This window comes from Triticum urartu, chromosome 7, assembly GCF_003073215.2.
Source record: "Triticum urartu cultivar G1812 chromosome 7, Tu2.1, whole genome shotgun sequence".
In the NCBI taxonomy this organism is placed as follows: domain Eukaryota; kingdom Viridiplantae; phylum Streptophyta; class Magnoliopsida; order Poales; family Poaceae; genus Triticum; species Triticum urartu.
In genome coordinates, this window is record NC_053028.1 from 682743780 (window position 1) to 682764912 (window position 21133).

At 44.6% G+C, this 21133-nt stretch overlaps 1 long non-coding RNA gene across 1 annotated transcript; it reads right to left on the reverse strand.

Annotated features, from left to right (window-relative positions):
- Nucleotides 1-288: 288 nt before the first annotated feature.
- LOC125525925 lies at nucleotides 289-5513 on the reverse strand. The gene is made up of 3 exons (XR_007291474.1): nucleotides 3183-5513; nucleotides 663-1529; nucleotides 289-555 (listed from the first exon to the last, which is right to left on the reverse strand). It is a non-coding gene; the product is annotated as an uncharacterized LOC125525925 (long non-coding RNA).
- Nucleotides 5514-21133: the final 15620 nt, after the last annotated feature.

The following is a 21133-nucleotide window of genomic DNA, read 5'->3' on the forward strand; positions in this document are numbered from 1 at the left end:
AATTAATTCTAAAACCCCTGTGGCTCTTACTGCTCCTTTCTTAATTGTTTTTGCGAATTTGCCTTTAATGCAGTCGACACATTTGTCTGCATCTGAGAAGTCTAATGGGAGGAGTATTTCATTTTTAACTAAGCATTCCATTCTCCCCCTCGAAATGTGGCCCAAACGACAATGCCACAATTTCGAAGAATTACTAACTCCTTTCCATTTCTTCTCAACATTAATTTCATCACTCACATGCATAACTGAATCATTATTAAGAGATAACATGTATAGTTGGCCTCGTCTAGCACCGATGCATACATTCTTATTACATTTGATCAAAGCAAATTGTTTCTTGCCAAAATGGCACTCATACATATCATCATCTAAACGAGAAACTGAAATCAAATTCCCACTTAAGGTAGGCACATAAATAACATTATTCAATCTAAGAGTGTGGCCAGTGTGTAGCTCCAACATGAGAGATCCCACAGCTTCAACATCGGCCTCAACTCCGTTCGCAACCTTAAGCTTTCTTGTTCCTCCTCTTATAGTTTGGATCGTATCGAATCCCTGCATAGAGTTAGCAACGTGAGTGGTTGCCCCTGAATCAATCCACCATGACTTTATAGAAAAATCGACATAAAGAGATTCATCTACAAAAGTAATTTCATCAATACCTCTTTTGTTCATCCATTTTAGAAAGCCTGGGCAGTCCCTTTGATAGTGTCCCTCCTCTTTGCAGAAGTTACAAGCATTTTCTCCAACAGTGGAGCTGCTAGGAGCAGAAGAAGAACTACTGGCTTCTTTACCCTTGAATGCCTTAGGGTTGAATGGCTTAGTGCCTTCTTTCTTGACTTCCTTTTTCTGAGGCTTGGGAAAACCTTGCCCGTCATGCTTTCTCTTGTTAGAGCCAACATGAAAAACATGGTCTTTCTTCTGCCTCATGATCCTCTCTTCCTCCTAGACGATCCTTGCGGTCATCTCAGAGAGTGGCCATTTTTCCTTTAGAGAGTTATAGTTGACCTTAAATTGTTCAAACTCTTCTGGAAGAGACTCAAGAATAATTATGACAAGAAGGGCTTCACTTAAAGAACACTCCAAAGCCTTAAGTTTGGTGTAAGCATTTACCACCCTCAATATGTGTTGCCTAACATTTTCGTCAATAGTATATTTCTGAAGAAGTTTAGCAAAAAGCTCATGAGTATACACTTTGTCGGAGCCTTTAAATTGCTCCTCCATTTCAGTGAGGAATTCTTTAGCAGTGTCTTTCTTAGGGAGTGCTTCAGAAATGTCCGGCGATATTGTCGCTTTCATGATGAGAAGCGCAATATGGTTGGACTTGTTCCACTTTTCCATCTTAACATCATAATTCTTCTTGAGTTCTACATACCCTGTAGCATCTGCAACAGGTGCCACAGGTTTTTCTTCCCTCAAGGCATAGTCAAATTCATTACAACCCAAACATAATTCGACTTGGGACTTCCAATGAGGGAAGTTACTCCCCGTAAGTGGTTCGATCATGTCGGACCGGAATGGAGCGGAAGCTGAAATTATCATTAAAAAATTCATAAATAAACTTGCATGATTATAAATTTACGTTGGTAAATGAACAAACATGCTAAGAATTTTAATTTCAACTCCATGTCAAAACACCGTTGGGCAGAAAAAACATGGAATTAAAATATCATAAGTGATGACTCATAATAATAAAACAACGTTGGTACGAATTAAAATTAGAGTCATTTCATTCTCCATTTAATCATCAACATAAAAAAACAATATCATTATTTGATGCTTAAATAAGTTCATCATGCAAAACACAGAATAAATCCTGAATAAAATATCTCGTTGGTTCAATTTTACCCAGAATAATAATGTGTTCATTATATTTTTAGGCATTTTCTGTTTTAAACGGTGCAAAAACATAATAACTATTAACTTAAACGCACTGGAAAAAAACAGAAAATCGCGACAGTGATTTTAGCCCAAAATCCCCACGGCTACGCGTAAAAGAGCCCAGCCCGGCAGCAAAAAACACGTTAAAAAAACGCTGAACCGTCACAACCTAGGCCACAGCCCACGGTCGAAAAAGGGCCCATTAGCGCCCGCCGGCCCAGCAGGGAGCCGCGCGATGCTCTCAGTCGTCGGATCGAGCCGATGACTCGGATCGCCCCGCAAATGAGCAAAACAGCCGGCTGGGTCAAACCCTAGACCATTTCCCCTCCTCCCCGATTCTCACACTCTGGCAGCGGCCTTCGACGGCGGCCCGAAAGGCACGCCGGCCATGGCGGCGCGGCGGCTGCGCTCGCCGGAGCAGCATGCCGTGGACGACGTCCGGCGTGCTCCTTCGTCGAGCGTGGCTGCTAGCATCCGCATACATGGCGCATCAAGGAGGGAGGATGGGCGCCGGCCACCGCGGCATGAAGGGCGACGGCGACCTGTGCGGCGTCGGCCACACAGGGAGCACGTCCATTAGGGCGGCGGCGGCGGCTCAAGTTCTTCCCGCGCGTCGTCCTGAGGACGGCGGCGTCACGGCGTCTCCGCCCTCGCACCGCGGTGGACGCGGTGCGGGCCCCGAAGGGAAGAGGCGGCTGCGCGGCGCATTAGGTGAGGATTCTCCTCATTTCTTCTTCAATTCGTGTACATCAGTGTTTGATTTGGGGGAAAAACAGTCCCAATTGCAGAATTAGGGTTCTTACGAAATTGGGGATTTTTTCTAGGGTTCTTGATGTGGGGATTCTACTGTTTGTATACTGTTTAGACCTCTGCCTTCTAATTTGCTTAGTGCATATGGAAACAGAACTTAAGCATGATCAATTTTAAACAACTTAACATGAAGGTGAGCATTAGATCTTAACTGAGATTAATTAAAATTGATGAACATAGGTGGCAGTACTGATCCGTAGCAAAATTAGGGTATCACATAATTATTTGCATACGACAATTGGCATGAACATCAAACAGTAGCATGAGCATGGGGCTAAAACTTTCAATCTTGATCATAAAACCCTAAACCTGACTTGATCTAAACTTCATGTTGATCTACAGATCAATAATATAGGGACCTATTGCAATCAAAATTGGCGACTGATACCATTGTTGGATTAATTATGCATCTCTGGGATACCATTCGCAGGAACTGATTGCATCTAGATCACCTAAAAAGCATGAACAGAGAAAGTTTAGGGAATCTTTACATGTCACGGCAGTGGACATGATCGCCTGCTCGATGCAGGCGTGATGCAGGGGTGATGTAGTCGAGGTAGCAGTCCTTCTCAACGTCCTGATGCCCTCAGGACGCCACCGGCACTGCCCGGGGACAGCAGCGGCGGCTGGAGTGGGTCTTCCCGTCGCTGCAGCGCTCCCCCCGATCAGATGGGGTGAGAGAATATCGGGAGGGGAGTGAAACCGTACGAAAATTGTGATTGCGCAGGCTGCCAACCCTCTCCCGTACCCCCTTTTATGTAGCGCTGGCGACAGGGGACCTAAACCATCAGTTGGTTTGGGTGCCCCCGATCAGGGCGCCTTAGTTGGGAGAAAAAGCCCACGTACGTTGGTGCGTGGGGCCTTTTTCTTTAATGTTATCTTTCCCTTTTTTCTGTTAGACTAATAGATCTAACTGGCCTGTTAAGCCGTCAGATCAAAACCAACAAACACTACAAAGAAACCGCAGAGCATAACCTCTTCTGGCGTATCATCCTATATTAATGTAATAAGTCTATATAGAATGTAATTACATGGGTAACGTGACAAATCTGGATACATCCTCTACGAATTAAAATTTTAAAGTTGCTGAGGTGTGGGGACAACAATACTGTACCTCACAATAAGAGGAACTTTAACTTATGAAAATAATGAGGAATATCATCCATTATTGATGCAAGAATACTGCTATACGTGGAAGGCAGCTAACACATGAATATATGTTAGTACTGTTACGACAATATTCTTGCCAAAAAAAATCAACAATATCAAAAAGACCTACATAACTATCTGTGACATTTAGCATCACTTGAAAAGAAGAAAGCTGATTGAAATAATTGAAGGTGTTAAAACTTGGATAAGATATGTTGCATATGATATACGAAGCCTAAGTTGGTGAACATAAAATGGCACGTTAGAAATCGTTCGACCGGAATAAAAGGCATGTCATACAACTATTTCAAATGATCCAACTCTTCCAGCAAACAGCAAGAAAAGATGGAAAAAAAAGCTGCATTTTCCATATTTTCTATGTCCAGTAAACGTTTACCTTCTTGCTTGGGTATAGAACAACAAACGACTTAATTTCTAAAGGTAGCATCAGCAACACTTGTAATAATTTTACTTGTATTCTTTCTCTCTTTTAGTTTCCCATCTACTGCTTAATATTCTGCTTCTATGCCATGAACCTGAAAGTCATACGAATAACTTCAGTGCAAGATATACATATGTGTATTGTGCTATTGCATGGATATCGCCTGCCAAAAATTCTAACTCAAATAAAGGCATATTCTATTGCTTGAACAAAATCTCACAATAAAACTCCGAACAAATTTTGTTTAAAATTCGGCCATACATGTCATACAATCTGAAAAAAAACATATGTACAGGAAGATAAACTACATTTTTAGTCCAGTAAAGGAAATCGAATAAATAAGTTCACTGTTTCAACAAAGTCATTGTACGACGGGGAGCCTTAATCTGACGTACAGCCCCAACAAAAAACTGATATGCACTGATTTCCTAGCAACTATGACGGTGGTGTGTATTTTTTCAGTAGTCGATTAATTCTGGACATTGGCATCCTTGTAATCTGGAACTATTTGAAGAGAAAATAATAAGCTATGTATTTTATCCTCTCATGAAACATATCAGTATAGTTGTAAAAACTTTCAAACTAATAGAAGAGAAAACAATATGCTCGCTTGGAAGATATGAGGGCAAGCATCACTACATGTGCATCACCCCGCCGGCAGCCAAAATCTGCCAATCTGCCGACGGTGAGCCTCCCGTCACTCTCTTCTACACTTCTGCTGAGCTCCTCCTTGCTGCACCTGCCCATTAGTGGTTAGGTCTTTCAGTCTTCTTTGCTTTTGAAAAGAAACAAAAATAAAAAACCTATGGTTCAAATGGTCATATTTGACGCATATTAATTTCTAATCCCTTATTTATTAGTAATTGTAGATTCTCTGGAAGTCAATTGCTGCTTCGTGTTTTGCTTAACAATAATCAATTGTATATGATTAAAAGTCGTATGTATGCTATATTGGAAGTTTTGGATGCTCCATTGACATTTGATAATTACCTAGCTATTGCATACAATAACTAGTACTCGATCGGTGGATGAATGGAAGTTGGTATAACTTTTTGAAAGACCTTAAATACTTTTTTGAAAGACCAAAGTTGGTATAACTTAAATATCATCTATATAGGAAGATAATTGTGAAGGAAATATGTCCTAGAAGCAATAATAAAGTTATTCTTTATTTCCTTATATCATGATAAATGTTTATTATTGTAACGCTCCAAGACCGATGCGCCAGGTGTCTTCCAGTTATTCGTTGTTGTTGCCTTGTCATTAGCTTGCTTGTTGCATATTGTCATGTCATCATGTGCATTGCATCATCATGTTTTCAAACTTGCACCCGTCCGGGTCTCCTCGTTCTTTCCGTTGTCCGTTCCGAGCCCAGACACACTTGCACGCGCCCACGGCATGTCTGAAATATTATTTTATAAGTGGCATAAAAATGTTCTCGGAATGGGGCGAAAGTTGGCATGCGATCTTATTATAGTGTAGGTAGACCTCCTGTCAAGTTTCGTCACATTCGGAGTTCATTTGATAGTCCAACCGTCATCCGTAGCGGCACCATTGCCGGTTTATTTGTCGGACGTTTCGGCCTCCGAGACTGCCACAGGGCCGCACCTCTTCTCTCTCCTCTCAGCCCAAGACCTTCTAAACACAGCCCACTAAACCCACCTGCATCCCACCTAGTCCCCCTCTTGTCCGGAGCCGTCCGGTCATGATCAAGGGGTCCAAAAACTGCCTCAAACCCCCCTAACCTAGCCCTACCGGCTATAAAAGGAAGGCCTAGCCCTCCTATTCTAGAAACCCTAGCCTTGCCTCGAAATCCGCGCCACCGCCAGCCTCCTCCACTCCTCAGCCGCCACCTCCCACCTCTCCGCGTGGGCCCACAGAGCCCAGAGCAAGCCCATCTGGGCCCGAAACCTCCTCGTGCCCGCTCCAGGGATGAGCTCACCCTCGCCCGAGGCATCCAGCCTCCTCCCCGCGCCGATCTGGATCCCGCGACCCCGACACCAAGTGTCGCCTGCCGGAGTGCGCCCCTCCTTGAAGCTGACCCCGCCTCCTCCGCCTCACTCCGGCCATCGCCCGGCCCCTCCGGCGATCGCCGCTACCACGACGCCAGCGCCTGAGGCCTCCCCGCCGCCGTAGCTCCAACATCAGCCTCCGGCACTGCTTCTCGTCGTCGACCTCTCCTCCCATCGGATCTGGCGCCGCCCCCACCAAATCCGCCTCGCCCGGCGTCTTCCCCACTGCCTCACCGCCGGTGTCATCTGCCGCCGCCAGGCCCCTGCCTCGATCGAGGGAATTGAGACGAAGGGACGACGGTGCCCAACGGCCTCCCGCGTGTGGGTCTCCACGCCGTCCTCGGCCCATCGCGCCGCGCGGACCGCGTCCAACAGGCCCAGCTGCGCGCCCCTGCAGGCCTGCCCTCTCCACCAGCTAGGCTAAGGCCCGATGTGAGCAGCCCCTCCAGTTTCCCTCTTCCTGTTGGGCCAACAAGATTCGGCCCAGTGGATGTTTTTTTTGGTTCTGCGAATTTGCTATTTAACCAGGGATTTACAGATTTGCAGAAAAACCGTGCATCGGAATTAAACAAACTTAATATGTAAAGTGCTTAGAATTTTGTCTAGTTTCATAATATGCCACTTTCATGCATGTTTGAAATGTTTAAAATGCTGTTTGTCTAATTTTGTTCATATGCCATGCTAAAATGCTTTATTTCATAACTAATCAACCATAGCTTGGTTTTAAATAATCTTTATATGTAAATGAGGTAGAAAAATGCCTAGTTTAACATGGTGGCACCACTTTGCATGTTTAAAAACTCTAAAATATGGTTTAGGGCAGAACAGTACCAAATCCATTAATATGCACATGAGGATTTTCCGGACTTGTTGCTTGTTGTTCCTGCCGCATTTAAACTTGCCTAGATAGGTAGTTTTACTTTGCTTCACCCCTTGCCATGTTAATCGACATTTAATATTGTTGAGTACCTAAACGAGAGAGAACTAAATAAGTCATGTGGTGTTTTCTTCAATATGCAACTCTGTTGCATATTGATCTCCACTTAATTTATAGTGTTGTTTGTTGCACTTTGCCATGTCATGCTTCACTAAACCGGACATGCATCATACTTGATTGTGCATCATGCCATGTTCATGTGTTGGTTGTTTACTATGTTGTGTGCTTCTTTTCGGTGTTGCTTCTTCGGGTTGGTTCCGATTACGTCGCGTTTGTGAGGATTCGTTGACTCCGTCCGTTTGTCGTCTTCACGGACTCGTTTCTTCTTCCTTGCGGGATCTCAGGCAAGATGACCATACCCTCGAAATCACTTCTATCTTTGCCTGCTAGTTGTTCGCTCTATTGCCATGCTGCGATACCTACCACTTGCTATATCATGTATCACATATTGCCATGCCAAGCCTCTAACCCACCTTGTCGTAGCAAACCGTTGTTTGGCTATGTTACCGCTTTGCTCAGCCTCACTTATAGCATTGCTAGTTGCAGGTGAAGATTGGAGTTTGTTCCATGTTGGAACATGATTATTGTTGGGATATCACAATATATCTTATTTACTTAATGCATCTATATACTTGGTAAAGGGTGGAAGGCTCGTCCTTATGCATGGGGTTTTGTTCCACTCTTGCCGCCCTAGTTTCCGTCATACCGGTGTTATGTTCCTTGATTTTGCGTTCCTTACGCGGTTGGGTTATAATGGGAACCCCTTGACAGTTCGCTTTGAATAAAACTCCTCTAGCAAGGCCCAACTTTGGTTTTACCATTTGCCACCTAGCCTTTTTTTCTCTTGGGTCGGCCAACCCAAGGGTCATCTTTATTTTAACAACCCCCCCGGGGCTAGTGCTCCTCTAAGTGTTGGTCCAACTTGTCAGCCGCCGGTGGCCACCAGGGGCAACTCTGGGCTGGCCTACCAGAAGTTTGGACAATCCGGTGTACCCTGAGAACGATATATGTGCAGCTCCTATCGGGATTTGTCGGCACATCCGGGTGGCTTTGCTGGTCTTGTTTTACCATTGTCGAAATGTCTTGTAACCGGGATTCCGAGCCTGATCGGGTCTTCCTGGGAGAAGGAATATCGTTCGTTGACCGTGAGAGCTTGTGATGGGCTAAGTTGGGACACCCCTGTAGGGTTTTGAACTTTCGAAAGCCGTGCCCGCGGTTATGGGCAGATGGGAATTTGTTAATATTCGGTTGTAGAAAACCTGAAACTTAACTTAATTAAAATGGATCAAGAGCGTCTGTAGCCGTGATGGTCTCTTTTCGGTGGAGTCTGGGAAGAGAACATGGTCTCGTGTTATGCTTGAACGTAGGTTGTTCTAGGATCACTTCTTGATCACAGATTCTCGACCGTGCCTTGCCTTTCTCTTCTCGCTCTCATTTGCGTATGTTAGCCACCATATATGCTAGTGCTTGCTGCAGCTCCACCTCATATCTTTACCCTACCTATAAGCTTAAATAGTCTTGATCGCGAGGGTGTGAGATTGCTGAGTCCCCGTGACTCACAGATTACTTCCAAAACCAGTTTGCAGGTGCCGATGATATCGTGCGGGTGACGCAACCGAGCTCAAGGAGGAGCTCGATGAAGATCGTGTTCGTTATGTTGTTTCCATTTCCAGTTGATCAGTAGTGGAGCCCAGTTGGGGCGATCGGGGATCTTTCGCATTAGGGGTGGTCTTCTTTTATTTTGGTTCTGTAGTCGGACCTTGATTGTATGGTGGTTGATGTCTACTACACAACCTTCTTCTTGTAGACGTTGTTGGGCCTCCAAGTGCAGAGGTTTGTAGGACAGTAGAAAATTTCCCTCAAGTGGATGACCTAAGGTTTATCAATCCGTAGGAGGCGTAGGATGAAGATGGTCTCTCTCAAGCAACCCTGCAACCAAATAACAAAGGGTCTCTTGTGTCCCCAACACACCCAATACAATGGTAAATTGTATAGGTGCACAAGTTCGGCGAAGAGATGGTGATACAAGTGCAATATGGATAGTAGATAATAGTTTTTGTAATCTGAAATAATAAAAACAGCAAGGTAGCAAGTGATAAAAGTGAGCGTAAACGGTATTGCAATGATGGTAAACAAGGCCTAGGGTTCATACTTTCGCTAGTGTAAGTTCCCTCAACAATACTAACATAATTGGATCACATAACTATCCCTCAACATGCAACAAAGAGTCACTCCAAAGTCACTAATAGCGGAGAACGAACGAAGATATTATGGTAGGGTACGAAACAACCTCAAAGTTATTCTTTCCAATCAATCCATTGGGCTATTCCTATAAGTGTCACAAACAGCCCTAGAGTTCGTACTAGAATAACACCTTAAGACACAAATCAATCAAAACCCTAATGTCACCTAGATACTCCAATGTCACCTCAAGTATCCGTGGACATGATTATACGATATGCATCACACAATCTTAATTCATCTATTCAACCAACACATAGAACCTCAAAGAGTGCCCCAAAGATCTATCGGAGAATCACGACGAAAACGTGTGCCAACCCCTATGCATAGGTTCATGAACCCGCAAGTTGGTCACCTTAACATACATCAAGTGGCACGCGGTATCCCATTGTCACCACAGATATCCATGGCAAGACATACATCAAGTGTTCTCAAATCTTTAAAGACTCAATCCGATAAGATTACTTCAAAGGGGAAACTCAATTCATTACAAGAGAGTAGAGGGGGGAAGAAACATCATAGGATCCAAATATAATAGCAAAGCTCGCGATACATCAAGATCGTATCATCTCAAGAACACGAGAGAGAGAGAGAGATCAAACACATAGCTACTGGTACATACCCTCAGCCCCGAGGGAGAACTACTCCCTCCTCGTCATGGAGAGCACCAGGATGATGAAGATGGCCACCGGTGAGGGTTCCCCCCTCCAGCAGGGTGCCGGAACAGCGTCCCGATTGACTTTTGGTGGCTACGGAGGCTTCTGGCGGCGGAACTCCCGATCTATCTTGCGTTCTGGAAGTTTTAGGTCACGTGGGTATATATGGGTGCAGGAGGTACGTGAGGGGAGCCATGAGGGTCCCACGAGACAGGGGGGGCGTGCCCTAGGGGCGCGCACCCCCACCCTCGTGAGCACCTCGTTTCTTCCTTGATGTGGGGTCCAAGTCCATCAGGTGTGTTTCCTTCCAAAAATAACTTCTCCAGTTGATTTCGTTCCGTTTCGACTCCGTCTGATATTCCTTTTCTTCAAAACACTGAAATAGGCATAAAACAGCAAATCTGGGCTGGGCCTCCGGTTAATAGGTTAGTCCCAAAAATAATATAAAAGTGGAAAGTAAAGCCCAGTATTGCCCAAAACAGTAGATAATATAGCATGGAGCAATCAAAAATTATAGATACGCTGGAGACGTATCCAGCATCCCCAAGCTTAATTCCTGCTCGTCCTCGAGTAGGTAAATGATAAAAAAGATAATTTTTGATGTGGAATGCTAGTTGGCATAACTTCAATGTAATTCCTCTTACTTGTGGTATGAATATTCAGATTCGAAAGATTCAAGACAAAAGTTCATATTGACATAGAAAATAATAATACTTCAAGCATACCAACTAAGCAATTATGTCTTCTCAAAATAACATGGCCAAAGAAAGCTATCCCTACAAAATTATATAGTCTGGCTATGCTCCATCTTCACCACACAAAATATTTAAATCATGCACAACCCCGATGACAAGCCAAGCAATTGTTTCATACTTTTAATGTTCTCAAACTTTTTCAATCTTCACGCAATACATGAGCGTGAGCCATGGACATAGCACTATAGGTGGAATAGAATGGTGGTTGTGGAGAAGACAAAAAGGGAGAAGATAGTCTCACATCAACTAGGCGTATCAATGGGCTATGGGGATGCCCATCAATAGATATCAATGTGAGTGAGTAGGGATTGCCATGCAACGGATGCACTAGAGCTATAAATGTATGAAAGCTCAACAAAAGAAACTAGTGGGTGTGCATCCAACTCGCTTGCTCACGAAGACCTAGGGCATTTTGAGGAAGCCCATCATTGGAATATACAAGCCAAGTTCTATAATGAAAGATTCCCACTAGTATATGAAAGTGACAACATAGGAGACTCTCTATCATGAAGATCATGGTGCTACTTTGAAGCACAAGTGTGGTAAAAGGATAGTAGCATTGCCCCTTTTATTTTTTTATTTTTTTATTTGGCCTTTCTTTTTTTTATTTGGCCCTTATTATTTTTTTATTTGGCCTTTCTTTTTTTATGGCCTTTCTCTTTTTTTTTTGGGACAATGCTCTATTGAATGATGATCATCACACTTCTATTTATTTACAACTCAATGATACAACTCGATACTAGAACAAAGTATGACTCTATATGAATGCCTCCGGTGGTGTACCCGGATATGCGATGAATCAAGAGTGACAAGTATGAAAGAATTATGAACAGTGGCTTTGCCACAAATACTATGTCAACTACATGATCATGCTAAGCAATATGACAATGATGAATGTGTCATGATGAACGGAATGGTGGAAAGTTGCATGGCAATATATCTCGGAATGGTTATGGAAATGCCATAATAGGTAGGTATGGTGGCTGTTTTGGGGAAGGTATATGGTGGGTGTATGATACCGGCGAAAGGTGCGCGGTACTTGAGAGGCTAGCAAAGGTGGAAGGGTGAGAGTGCGTATAATCCATGGATTCAACATTAGTCATAAAGAACTCATATACTTATTGCAAAAATCTACAAGTTATCAAAGCAAAGTATTACGCGCATGCTCCTAGGGGGATAGATTGGTAGGAAAAGGCCATTGCTCGTCCCCGACCGCCACTCATAAGGAAGACAATCAATAAACACCTCATGCTCCGACTTCGTAACATAACGGTTCACCATACGTGCATGCTACGGGAATCACAAACTTCACCACAAGTATTTCTCAAATTCACAACTACTCAACTAGCATGACTCTAATATCCCCATCTCCATATCTCAAAACAATTATCAAGTATCAAACTTCTCATAGTATTCAACACACTCATAAGAGAATTTTATTATTCTTGAATACCTAACATATTAGGATTTTAAGCAAATTACCATGCTATTTAATACTCTCAAAATAATATAAGTGAAGCATGAGAGTTCATCTATTTCTTCAAAATAAAACTACCACCATGCTCTAAAAGATATAAGTGAAGCACTAGAGTAAATGACAAACTACTCCGAAAGATATAAGTGAAGATCAATGAGTAGTCGAATAATTATGCAACTATGTGAAGACTCTCTAACATTTAATAATTTTAGATCTTGGTATTCTATTCAAACAGCAAGAAAAGCAAAATAAAATGACATTCTAAGAATAGCAAACATCATGTGAATAAGCAAAAACTTAGGATCAACCGATACTAACCGATAGTTGTTGAAGAAGAAAGGTGGGATGCCAACCGGGGCATCCCCAAGCTTAGATGCTTGAGACTTCTTGAAATATTATCTTGGGGTGCCTTGGGCATCCCCAAGCTTGAGCTTTTGTGTCTCCTTAATTCCTCTCATATCACGGTCTCCCTAAATCTCAAAAGCTTCATCCACACAAAACTCAACAAGGACTCGTGAGATAAGTTAGTATAAACCATTGCCAAAACCTTATCATACTCTACTGTAGCAAATCACTAAAATTATTATTCAACATTGCATACTAAATACCTCTGCATGTTTAATAGTCCTATCCTCAAATAGAATCATTAAAGAAGCAACCATATGCAAACAATGCAAACATAACAGCAATCTGCCTAAACAGGATAGTCTGTAAAGAATTCTGCAACATCCATACTTCCCTAGCTCCAAAAATTATGAAATAAAATTCCCACTGTATTAAATTTATCAGATCTTAATATGCAAAAGGTTTCAATATTTTATCACATTCTGAATTTTCTAGGGAATTATTGCAACAGGGGTAAACTTTCTGTTTTCAAACAGCAACATGTATACTTGTAACATAGGCATAGTAGAGGCTATCAATGCCACTTTTATTGAAATAAAAGATGCAAAACATTGTTATAAATAACAGCAAGAAAATCCTAAAAAAATAAATTGACATTCCAAGCAAAACACATATCATGTGGCGAATAAAAATATAGCTCCAAGTAAAGTTACCGATGAACGAAGACGAAAGAGGGGATGACTTCCGGGGCATCCCCAAGCTTAGGCTCTTAGCTATCCTTTAATATTACCTTGGGTGCCTTGGGCATCCCCAATATTAGGCTCTTGCCACTCCTTATTCCATAGTCCATCGAATCTTTACCCAAAACTTGAAAACTTCACAACACAAAACTTAACAAAAAACTCGTCAGCTCCGTTAGTATAAGAAAATAAATCACCACTTCAAGGTACTGTAATGAACTCATTATTTATTTATATTGGTGTTAAACCTACTGTATTACAACTTATCTATGGTTTATAAACTCTTTTACTAGCCATAGATTCATCAAAATAAGTAAACAACACATGAAAAACAGAATCTGTCAAAAACAGAACAGTCTGTAGTAATCTGAATCAAACATATACTTATGGAACTCATAAAATTCTCAAATAAATTGCTGGACCTGAGTAATTTATCTATTAATCATCTGCAAAAATAATTAACTAAATAGCACTCTCCAAATAAAAATGGCAGCAATTCTCGCGAGCGCTAAAGTTTCTGTTTTTGACAGCATGATCAACAAGACTTTCCCCAAGTCTTCCCAAAGGTTCTACTTGGCACAAACACTAATTAAAAGCATAAAACCCACATCTAAACAGAGGCTAGATAAATTATTTATTACTAAACAGGAACAAAAAGCAAGGAACTAAAATAAAATTGGGTTGCCTCCCAACAAGCGCTATCGTTTGATGCCCCTACACTACTAGGGAAAAGGCTAGCAGCAGCGCGGGTTTTAGGTGTATCAGTAGCGCGGGTACCGGCGCTACTAATAAGGCGCTACAGCTAACACGTAGCAGTAGTGCGTGCTCACAAGTGTAGCAGCAGCGCTCCTAGTGGAAGCTCGCTACTGCTAATAGCTATAGCGTGCTTCTCCTGTACGCACTACTGCTACTACCGTGCTGCTGCTAACTTTTCTCCACTCGCTACTGCTAATTTTAGTAAAAAAAATCGGCGTATTTGTTTTGTATTTGAACAGGATTTATAGAAGAATCTTTATCACATATAAATGTCATCATGATACACATACAAATGCCTGTGATACCACAAATGTAATCATAGCATATACATACAAATAGTCTCATCATAATCATCATCCAACACAAAGTGGTATCTTGTCATCATCTCGAAAATAGCGATACATGCAAGTCTCGAATACTTGCAACTACAACGTCATCCATCTAAACAAAGGTATACGTGAGAAGAGCTATCACTATGAGTGAGAGCGGAACTATGCAGTACATGAGGTGGCGGTTACGAGTCCTCTCTCGCGCTAGCGTGAACCTCAAGTAACTAGCTTCTCCTTCTTGTCTGCTTTTGAAGCCTTTATGGCTGGCACCCGAGAACCCATTCACTTGCGCCTGACACTGATGCCACTCGTTGTACACCCCCGGAACCTTCCCTTTGTACACGACATAGCACTTCCATCTCGCCATCAAGAAACTAGGTACCTGTTAGAGATGCATGTTCATGAAGAGGATGTACAATCATATATATGCAACAAAATATACTAGAGCAACACCAAAAAAGAAAGGGTTAGCAACTAGATGCATCATACAGTACGCAAATTAATTAACTAGAGGTACGCAGGTCATCGTACGCAAACTAACAAAGTAGCGTTACGCAAGTTCGGCAGGGACCGTGGACATCACAAAGTTTCATCGCTACAAAAAGTATACAAGCTCAACCGACACATATCATCATCATCGGCATCATAAATCGCTAGAAGTTCCATCCTTCCATATCATCGAGGATGGACCCTAGCTTCTTGAACGGCGTGAGGTCTAGACGTTGCATGCCTATGCAAGTTCGGACGTTAGCTCGCGATATAGGGTCGTGGTGGAACATCCCCTTCTCATCGACGACTTCTTTCATGATGATCATCGCAATGTTGCTTTGGATGCGAAAGAAGTCATCTCTAAGTTTATAATCCGCTTCTCCATGAGATTCTAGCCACTTGTGGATATGATCATCATTTCTGCTTCTCATGCGAAGCTTTTGGTGATCCGTGTTGAACTGAATCATGAGATGGACGATGTAGAATCCATCCTTCTTGCTTGGTTTGGCACATGGATGTAGGAGAAGTTAGTTTTATGCGCGAAACCCATCTTCTTGTTCCTTTGTTTCCTGATCTGCATGTGGCCACCTCTAATGCTGAAGCCTTGGAGAGCATCATCTAGAATATTCATTATGTGGGTGTAGTCTTTTTTCTCGTAGTCTCTGGAAGGGTCAAAATACACGGCTTGGGAGACTTGCGGGTAAAGAACGATAAGGATGGCGCGCCCGGTGCTGCGGGGAAAAGACACCTCAAATTATTCCCCATAGAGAGAGAAGGAATGATTGAAATGTATGAGAGGGTTGTCCGGAACTGACTTACTTTGGATGATAAGGCACGAGGACAATTTCCCGGTCCTTATTCTGTACCATGAAGTTTTGGAGGTACTCCCTAGCAGTTTCACACTCAAAGTTGCCGAGACTCAAGAAAGACTCGTGCATGTAGTACGGATCCGCCACACAGATTTGCGAGACTTCTTCACTCTCATGACGGAGCTCATATGTAGCGCAAAAAGGCGGACGATTGTAAAATCGAGCCGCCTTGTCAGAAACATCTCAAAGATATGGTCAAACCGCAGGAAGAACACCTCCGCAGGCCGTGTCTCGACGTAGCATTTTCCCTCAGGCACACGAGCCGCGTATGTCGGATATCCTGGATCCTTTGAGGCTAGTAGGCTTTTCTCAGTTGACAGCACATGGTCGTGTAGTCTCCTGAGATCCCCTGATAGTGCCTCTAGCGGTTTCGGCGGTAGCATCGGCTCGCCCGTGAGATGGAACATGGCCGCACCTTTCACGTTGTAAAACACCTTCCACGTGGCACCGTCTCCAGCGCCGTGCACACGACCATATTACGGCTGCTGGCCCAAAGGGAGTCCCTTAAGTTCGTTCAAGGCCCGGTTGAGAGGGGTGTCCCACTTGGGCCTCATCGGAGAAGTAGGGCTTTCGGCTGCAAGCTGGTGTTGCTTCTCCAGTAGTCTAATCAATTTCCTCGTGATCTGGTCCGTGTAAAAAACCTTTTTCTCCTTGTCCCACTTGTAGCGGGCCCTGATGAAGTCACGCTCCAAGGGGTTGGTGAACTTCGCGAAGGGGTCTGGGAGACCCGCGGCTTCACGTTTCGCGTCCTCCTTATCCCATATGGGCCTTTTACTGAGGTAGCCACGGCTTCCGAGGCGATTCTTCCCCGTGTTCCTTTGCTGAAGGCTCTTGAATTTCTCAGCCTTAGCCTTGGCGTCCTCGGTAGCGCAAGTGTCCTTGAACTTTTCGAACTCCTCTTCCGTAAGTGTCGCATTTTCCTCCAGAATCTTGGACAGGGGTTCCTCAGCCTCAATAGCTCGTCTCACCCTCCCTTTCCAGGAGGCCAAATCATTGCTGAACATGCCCATGGCATGATTGTTAATCTTTTTCATCTTCGAATCATCCCACGGTTGTTCTATGTTATCATCCCAGTCGGGGAACTTGAATCTCTTGTGCAACTTCGTTAGGAGCAACTGCGTCAAATGTTCTTTACTCCTTAAGTCATCATCGTTGATGCTTGCGCATTCCCGTAGGATGCATCCTACTTGGTTCCCATAGCACTTGCAAGGTTCTTCCAGCTCTAACGGCTCAAACTTGCCAGGTGCCATCTTTGTGATCACAAGTCGTCCAATCCCTAGTTTGTTAGGTTTTCGTATCCTCTGCTTCTTATGCTTCCTATTTTCGGTAGCGGCATTGGCGCCGGTACCTTCCCCACCGGTCTCGGTTCCGCCATCGGTGCCGGCGCCGTCGTTGTCGATGTCGGCGTCAGTACCATCATCGAGGCGGACCTGCAAACCTTGCTTAGCAGTCAAAAAGTCGAGGTAGTCTTGTTCACCCTGATAATCCATCTCATATGCATCTTGGTCAGAAGGCCCAGTTTCTTCGTTGTTCGACACGTTTCCTATGATTAAGTGTCCTCATTTATTTCTAAAAGTATGAATAAATGAGAAATGACATAAAAAAGGAATCTATGTGCCAGCACTCGATATGCCAACTATGTAGCACAAATCATGCCTTTATTCACGAGAAATTTCGGCATGACCTTTGCTAAAAATTGGATATATCGAGCGCCTGAAATTCACCGGAACGGATGTTGGAAATATGCCCTAGAGGCAATAATAAATTGGTTATTATTATATTTCATTGTTCATGATAATCGTTTATTATCCATGCTAGAATTGTATTGATAGGAAACTCAGATACATGTGTGGATACATAGACAACACCATGTCCCTAGTAAGCCTCTAGTTGACTAGCTCGTTGATCAATAGATGGTTACGGTTTCCTGACCATGGACATTGGATGTCATTGATAACAGGATCACATCATTAGGAGAATGATGTGATGGACAAGACCCAATCCTACGCCTAGCACAAAGATCGTGTAGTTCGTATGCTAAAGCTTTTCTAATGTCAAGTATCATTTCCTTAGACCATGAGATTGTGAAACTCCCGGATACCGTAGGAATGCTATGGGTGTACCAAACGTCACAACGTAACTGGGTGGCTATAAAGGTTCACTACAGGTATCTCCGAAAGTGTCTGTTGGGTTGGCACGAATCGAGACTGGGATTTGTCACTCCGTGTAAATGGAGAGGTATCTCTGGGCCCACTCGGTAGGACATTATCATAATGTGCACAATGTGACCAAGGAGTTGATCATGGGATGATGTGTTACGGAACAAGTAAAGAGACTTGTCGGTAACGAGATTGAACAAGGTATGGGGATACCAACGATCGAATCTCGGGCAAGTATCGTACCGATAGACAAAGGGAATTGAATACGAGATTCATTGAATCCTCGACATCATGGTTCATCCGATGAGATCATCGTGAAACATGTGGGAGCCAACATGGGTATCCAGATCCCGCTGTTGGTCATTGGCCGGAGAGTTGTCTCGGTCATGTCTGCATGGTTCCCGAACCCGTAGGGTCTACACACTTAAGGTTTGATGACGCTAGGGTTATTAGGAAGACTTGTATGTGATTACCGAATGTTGTTCGGAGTCCCGGATGAGATCCCGGACATCACGAGGAGTTCCGGAATGGTCCGGAGGTAAAGATTTATATATGGAAAGTTGTTGTTCGGGTTCTGGGAAAAGTTCGGTTTTTTCCGGTATTGTACCGGGAAGCTTTCGGAAGGTTCCGGAGGATTCCGGAGGGTTCCGGAGGTCCGGAAAATGTTCCACCACGTCCAATACAGCAGAATGGGCTGTAGGGGGGCGCCCTAACCTTAATGGGCCAAGGGCACCAGCCCCCCCAAGGCCCATGCGCATGGGAGAGGGGAAACCCTAAGGGGGAGGGCCTCCACTTGACTTGGGAGGCACTCCTCCCCTCCTTGGCCGCCGCCCCCAACCCTAGATGGGATCTAGGGGGGCCGCCCCCCTCTATCCCCACCTATAAATAGTGGAGGGGTGGGAGGGCGGCCACACCCTTGAACCTGGCGCAGCCCCTCCCCTCAAATACCTCTCCTCCTCCTCCTGAGCTTGGCGAAGCCCTGCCGGGGAACTGCCAATCCATCACCACCACGCCGTCGTGCTGCTGTTGGACTCTCTTCCTCAACCTCTCCCTCCTCCTTGCTGGATCAAGGTGTGGGAGACGTCTCCATTCCGTACGTGTGTTGAATGCGGAGGTGCCGTCCGTTCGGCGCTAGGATCATCGGTGATTTGGATCATGACGAGTACGACTCCATCAACCCCGTTCACTTTAACGCTTCCGCTTAGCAATCTACAAGGGTATGTAGATGCACTCTCCTTCCCCTCGTTGCTAGATTACTCCATAGATTGATCTTGGTGATGCGTAGAAAATTTTAAATTTCTGCTACGATCCTCAACAGTGGCATCATGAGCTAGGTCTATGCGTAGTTTCTATGCACGAGTAGAACACAAGTTGTTGTGGGTGTCGATTTTGTCAATTTACTTGACATTACTAGTCTTATCTTGATTCGGCGGCATCGTGGGATGAAGCTGTAACACCCCAGATATGATTTACCCAATATGTAATCCAACTCTTGCCGTTTCCGGCGTTAAGTTGTTTTATTTTCTCGGGTTCGGGTTTTTGTCTCCGTGTGTTGTTGTCGTTGTCATGCATCTCATATCATGTCATTATGTGCATTGCATTTGCATACGTGTTCGTCTGATGCATCCGAGCATTTTCCCCGCTGTCCGTTTTGCATTCCGGCGCTCCATTCTCCTCCGGTGGTCATTTCTACCTTCTTCCCGTGTTTGGGGATTGAACATTTCCGGATTGGACCGAGACTTGCCAAGCGGCCTTGGTTTACTACCGGTAGACCGCCTGTCAAGTTTCGTACCATTTGGACTTCGTTTGATGCTCCAACGAATAACCGAGGGACCGAAAAGGCCTTGTGTGTGTTGCAGTGCAACACCCCTCCAATTTGGCCCAAAACCCACGAAAACCCTCTCCATCATCTAGAGTGTTCGATCACGATCGCGTGGCCGAAAACCGCACCTCATTTGGACACTCCTAGCTCCCTCTATGCCTATAAATACACCCACCTCCGAAATTCTCGGTTCCCCTCTCCCGAAAACCCTAGATCCATTTTCCCCGCCGCCGCCGGACGAAATCTCGCAGGCCGGACATTGTCCGACCCGTGCCGCCGCTGCCACGTGTCGTCGTCCGAGTGGTCGGCCGCCTCCTCCACCGCGCGGCCCGGATCCGCGGCGCCGCCCGCGCCTTCGCCCCGCCGCCGCCTTCACCCGCTCCGGCGACCGAGCCGGTCCAGCCCCGCCGCATGCCATCGCCGGAGTCCTCGCCGGCTCGAGCTCGCCGCCACCCGAGCTCGCCGGTCCGGCCCCGCGCCGCCCCACGTCTTCCTCGTCGTCGTCCGCGCCTCCTCCGCCGATCGGATCCGGTGACCCGGCCCTCTCCGGCGACCTCCGTCGCAAGATCCGGTGACCTCAAGCTCCAACTCCGGCGTTCCTCGGTTCCCGCGCGTGAACAGTGTTTCCAGATCCAGATCCGGACGGTTGACTTTCCTCCCGAAACCCTAATTATTTTGCCATGTTCATCGTGCCATAACTTTGCATCCGTAGATCCTTTTGGGCGTGTAGCATATCAAAATGTTCGTCTCAGAGAGTACAACATTTCATCTCATTGTATCATTTTCATTTGAGCTCATCTTGATGCCCGAAATGCGGTTGGAAGAGTGCTATTTGAGATAATTGTCAGATCTGCTGCTCCAGATAGCTATTTGTCATTTTTGCCATGATTATTGTGTGCATGATATGCCCCCGAGCTCTACATATGTTTTGTTATATGCTTTACCATCTTTCCAGAGGTGCAATCCATGTATTTTTGTGATGTGTGTGGTGACTAGCACAAGCTTGCAAAGTGGTGCATTCGTTAATGCTGATTTCAGGGACTTAGCAATTCCACCAAGTCCTTGGACTGTTTTTATCAATATGTCATATGTTCATGTTGTTTCCTAGTGATCCGTGCCTCTTTTGAGGATGATCAGTAAGGATGATTTGTTAATCTTGTAGTGCTATATCCATCCATGTCTTTGTTTGCAATTATGGAGCACCCTAGCTTGAGTCAATCAAGCTCTACTTTTGCTATTTCGTGAATCTGGGCAGATTGTCCAC